The sequence below is a fragment of the Hordeum vulgare genome, chromosome 3H, assembly GCF_904849725.1.
Source record: "Hordeum vulgare subsp. vulgare chromosome 3H, MorexV3_pseudomolecules_assembly, whole genome shotgun sequence".
NCBI classification, from domain to species: Eukaryota; Viridiplantae; Streptophyta; class Magnoliopsida; order Poales; family Poaceae; genus Hordeum; species Hordeum vulgare.
Window position 1 is genome coordinate 577,679,929 of NC_058520.1, and position 6,000 is coordinate 577,685,928.

Below are 6,000 nucleotides of genomic sequence, written 5' to 3' on the forward strand. Positions count from 1 at the left end.
GCAAGCGACTAAGCATTTATTTGATGGCTAACTTACGAGTACAAGAATAAAGAGGGGGAAGATCTACACACTCAGTTGGCATATTTTAATTAAGCTTACTCCAAGTTATCTAGAACCAGTGTTAAACAAAGTTTCCATGTTGCCACATAACCGCGGGCACGGCTTTTTGAAAGATTTAACCCTGCAGGGATGCTCCAACTAGTCCATCACAAACTACCACACGCTGCGACGGAATGACCTCGATCAGGGAAATCGGTGATCTCCTCGGATCCCTAATGGAAAACCTCAACCTCGAGTTTAGCTCAAAGCATCCTCGGAATCCCTCGCACAAGACGCTCGATAAAGGTAAAACAAGTCAAGCAAGGCCACTTGACGTGCAGACAATCCTGATAGGAGCCGCGTATCTCGTTCTCAGGGCACAATCGGATGAGCGCAGCGTACAGTGGCCTGATAGAAATCACACGAGTTCCCCCGGGTTGGCCCCGCACACCACTCTGTTTTGGAACAGCACCATCAGCACTGTCCCTCCCTGTATTATGTAAAATTACTCCTCGGGTTCATGACACCCTATGCTTTTCAGCATTAACAATATTATTATGTTGGGCGTTGCGAGACGAGCTTTATCCTAAAACGAGAATCTAGGGGCCCCCATAACAACCCCAAGCATGTTAGGAGCGCTCATTTATGGAACATAACACCGGTAGCCGAAACTAAGGGGTCAAAGGTGGAACAAAACACCAGGCTAGAAAGGCCGAGCCTTCCACCTTTTACGAAGTGTATAGGTGCATTAAATAAATAGCAATTAATATGGTGATATAACAAGGAACCCATGTTATCACATGGAAGCAACTGCACTTGCGACTAGCAACGCTAACACATGGTTAAGCAAGCGGTAACATAGCCAATCAGTGGTTTGCTAGGTTGTGAACAGGTTGAAGGTTTTCATGGCAATGTTGAGAGGCTAATATTTAACAGGTGGTAGGCAGCGAGACATAACGATAGGAACGGTAAACCTAGCAAGGCAATGATAGTAATGGTATCTGGGGAAATGGTCATCTTGCTTGAGATCCCGCTTGGAAGAAGAATGACTCCGTGAAGCAGACAAACCGATGTAGTCGAACGGGTCCTCACTTTCCGACACGCTTGCGGAACTCTATCGAGACGAAGGAAACCGGAAACAAGCATCAACACATATATTCACCACAGGATGCACAACACAAATGATGCATGAGCGGTTTAATGCAAGGCATGACATGGCAATTCACAACAATCAAACACTACACATTAAGTGAAGTTCAATATGCAACGAGTTGCATATTGACGAAACTCCACATACAAATTATTTAGTTCTATTCCGATTAGGTACACGGCAATATTAAATGTTGGTTAAACATGGCAAGAGGTGAAGCGTAACTAAGCTATCCATCTAGGCATTTTAAATGAGGTCGGAAATGACATATAGCATCTCCGAGATGACCTCATACGTTAATTTATAAATCTGTCCAGATCTGAACTAGCATGTTTTAATATTTGTTAAGTAGCAAAATAAATAGGTTCACATGATTCTACGCGTCGTTCCAATCAATTTACACATAGAGAACATCTCCAACGGAGCTACGGTTCAAAAGATACAAACACCGCAAGATATGATGGCATGAATGCATTATGTGTGCAATGATAGTCACAAGCATTTCAAAACATACAACCAGCAAGATAATATGAAACTACACGAGATTCTAAGCAAGTTTCATATATGACACGATCAAAACGGAGCAACGGTTCGATAACTACGAGCTAAACAAGAAATCACTACAATCTGCCCAAAACAGCAACATGTCATTTTCTACACCCTCGAACAACAAGCTACATAAATCCAAAATGCTCAAACAAGACATGAGAGAGTAGTGGTCAAGATGCACTACAACATACTACTAATAACATATATCATGGAAGCATGGATCACTAGGAAAAGAACTCATAAAATGGCATCTCACACATAGTTTCAGACTTAGTGAAAATATCAGTTTTGACAGTGCAGTTTTCGAGCTGAAGGCATATTGACAGCAGCAAAACTACATGCTACAGGTCACCAAATGACATGAAAATTTCCAGCATGCTAGATAATCTTAAGGGCTACAACTAAATCCATTGGACCAACCTCAAAAGAGCTATAGATCACCAGATAAACTCATGACAAGACAACAACAAAATATAACAGATTTCAGACTTAGAAATATTTCAGGATCTCCAAATCAGCACTATTTTCTAGCATGTTGAGAACAAGCAAACAACACCTAAACATGGATTTCTATTGCAACCAAAATTACCAGGGGCTAGCCTACATATCCAAGGGCATATCTCTAGTTGACAACTCATTCATATCATGCATGGATTAAATTCCACAAAATAAACAAAAGGGCAACATGGCAAAATATCACGCACACTAACTTGCTCAAAAGCTAAAATTAAATGCACAGTTAAATTCTATGGATTTTTCTACCCCAAAAACATGTATAATATGTGGGGTTGCAAAATAAAAATATCGCCACACATATATGCGAGATTATGTCCTAAACATGATATAACAAACTAGCGACGGAACCTACATTCAAAAATGCAAACAACTATTCTAAAATACATGGGAAAGGGTCCCGAACAACACGAACATTTAAACTACGGGATTTGAGCAATCCGGACACACACGAAAATAAATACGGGATAATTCCCTATTAGGACAGCACGCAAAACTAGGTACACACCGGATCAAACTACTTCAAACATGCATGCAAGTGTAAAATCATAATCTACGAGAAATTCTACACGAGTTACATATCTAAAACGTCGCGATCCGACACTCGGTTTGAATTCTACGAAGGTTTCAAAATAAGACATTTCCTGAAATATAATAATTCGCATAGATAATTGAAAAAATGCCACGGGCCGAATTGGTGGGCCCAGGATAACTAAATGCCGCCCAGGGCGGGAGATAGGGCTGCGGGGGAAACTCACCACGTGGGCCTGGCCCGGTCGGAGGGGACGGCGTGGGGCAGGCCTGGCAGAGGAGCTGGGCTGGCTTGGCACTGGCTCCTGGCCACGACGCGCCGGGCCTGGTTGGGGCCGGCCCACGCGAGCTGCCGAGTGGGAGGAGCAGGCGTCGGGTCGAGCTCTCGTGCGGGATCCATGGCGGCGACGCGCAAACTCCGGCGAGGGGACGTCGGGACGGCGCGAGACGACGGGGTTCCGGTCACGGATCTGGACAGATCCGGGTGTTAGGGATCCATTCCCAGCGCAGAGCTTCGGCGGTCACCTGCCATGGTGCTAGACATGAGGGAGAGAGGGAGAAGTTACAGGAGAGAGAGAGAGAGAGAGAGAGAGAGAGAGAGAGAGAGAGACGGGAGCAGTGGAGAGGGCGGCGCGAGGCGACCTGGGCACTGGCTGGATCCGGCGCCGGAGGTCGACGGGTGGCGGGGGCGCGAGGCACAGGCGGCTGCGCGAGGCTCACGGGGCGCGGGGCGTTTCGGGCGAGGGAGCAGGGCGAGCGGGCGCTGCTCGGGAGGGCGGCGGCACGATCCCCGGGCCCAGATGGGCTTCGGCGGGCTTGGTTCGGGCCCGGGCGGGCCCGGAGGCTGGAGGAGGGAGACAAGGAGGTTGGCTGCGCTAGCGTTTGGGGTTTGGCACGGGATTCGAGGAGGAGAGAGAGAGAGAGGGGGGCTAGATTAGGTAGGTGGGGCTGTCTATTTATAGACACGGGCTAGGGTTAGCAGAATTTCGCCCCGGTATCAACCGCGCGATCGAAATCGGCCGATCTCGAACGCGGGGACAAGCTAAGTGGGTATGTACAGTGCTATCCGGAGACGACAGGGAAAACGGGCGACCCGACAACGAGTCTTTAAACACCGAAAAACGTCCGACGAATAACCAAAGAGATGCCGCTACAGTCGACTGTTCGGGTACCACACAGACTCCGATTGCGACGAAATTTGGCAAGCGGCCTACCTACATCTAAATAAGACCGCACGACAAGTTTCAACCCAATCCAAGAAAGTTTTATACACACTTTTAAAAAACAAGGTTTTGACGATGCCGTGGGCGCGTGCGTGTGTGGTCGGGCTCAAAACGGTCAATGACGAAAACGGAGAGAACCATCAACTAATAACGGATGCAAGTTTAAAAACTGGCGGCAACGGGATGCCAAGGCAATGCAGATGATGCGCATGATGCGATGATGATGCGACAAATAAAAATAAACACACGACAACCATAGACTAAAGGGGGAATCTTCTGGAGCGTCGGTCTCGGGCTGTCACATCATGTCGGTGCTTTGGTGATGGAGATCAAGAAACACAAGTTCATCGCCATATCACGTCACTTATGATTTGCATGTGATGTTAATCCTTTTATGCACCTTATTTTGCTTATGACGACGGTAGCACTATAAGGTGATCCCTCACTAAAATTTCAAGATAAAATTGTGTTCTCCCCGACGTGCACCGTTGCGACAGTTCATCATTTCGAGACACCACGTGATGATCGGATGTGATAGACTCAACGTTCACATACAAAGGGTGCAAAACAGTTGGACACGCGGAACACTCGGATTAAACTTGACGAGCCTAGCATGTACAAACATGGCCTCAAAACACACGAGACCGAAAGGTCGAGCATGAATCATATAGTTGATATGATCAACATGGAGATGTTCACCATTGAAACTATACTCAACTCACGTGATGATCGGACTTAAGTTAGTGAATTTGGATCATGCAACACTCGAATGACTAGAGGGATGTCAACTTGAGTGGGAGTTTAGTAGTAATATGATTAGCTAAACTCAATTATCATGAACATAGTCAAAATGTCTACAAATTATGTTGTTATTTGTGCTGTAGCTCTATTGTTTTTGATATGTTCCTAGAAAAAACTTAGTTGAAAGATGATAGTAGCAATTATGCGGATTGGGTCCATAAACCGAGGATTGTCCTCATTGCTGCATAGAAGGCTTGTATCCTTAATGCACCGCTAGGTGTGCTGAACCCCGAGTGTTGTCTATGGATGTTCTGAACATCTGACATACACGTTTTTTGATGATTACGTAATAGTTAAGTGTGTAATACTTAACGGCTTAGAATTGAGGCGTCGAAGACGTTTTGAACGTCACGGACCATATGAGATCTTTCAAGAGCTGAAATTGGAATTTTAGGCTCGTGCCCGCGTTGAGAGGTATGAGACCCCAGACAAGTTTCTTGGCCTGCGAAGTAAGGGAGGAAAGCTCAATCGTTGATCATATGCTCAAATTGTGTGAGTACTACAATCGCTTGAATCGAGTGGGAGTTGATCTTCGAGATAAGATAGTGATTGACATAGTTCTCCAAAGTCACTGCCACCAAGCAACAGAGCTTCGTGATGAACTATAACATATCAGGGATAGATATGATGATCCTTTAGCAATTTGGTATGTTTGACACCGCGAAAGTAGAAATCAAGTAGGAGCATCAATTTTTGATGATTAGCAAAATCATTGGTTTCAATAAGGGCAAGGGCAAGAAGGGATACTTCATGAAACGACAAACTAGTTGCTGCTCTAGTGAAGAAACCCAAGGTTGAACCAAACCCGAGACTAAGTGCTTCTGTTATGAGGTGAACGGTCACTGAAGCGGAACTACCCAAGATACTTGGTAGATGAGAAGACCGGCAAAGTCGACAAAAGTATATTGGATATACATGATATTGATGTGTACCTTACTAGTACCCCTAGTAGCACCAGGGTATTAGATACCGATTCAGTTGCTAAGTGTTAGTAACTCGAAATAAAAGCTATAAAATAAACGGATACTAGCAAGGGTGAGGTGATGATGTGTATTGGAAGAAATTTCAAGGTTGATGTGTTCAAAACATCACACACTCCCTCTACCATCGGGATTAGTATTGAACCTAAATAAATGTTATTTGGTGTCTGCGTTGAGCATCAACATGATTAGATCGTGTTTATTGCAATATGAT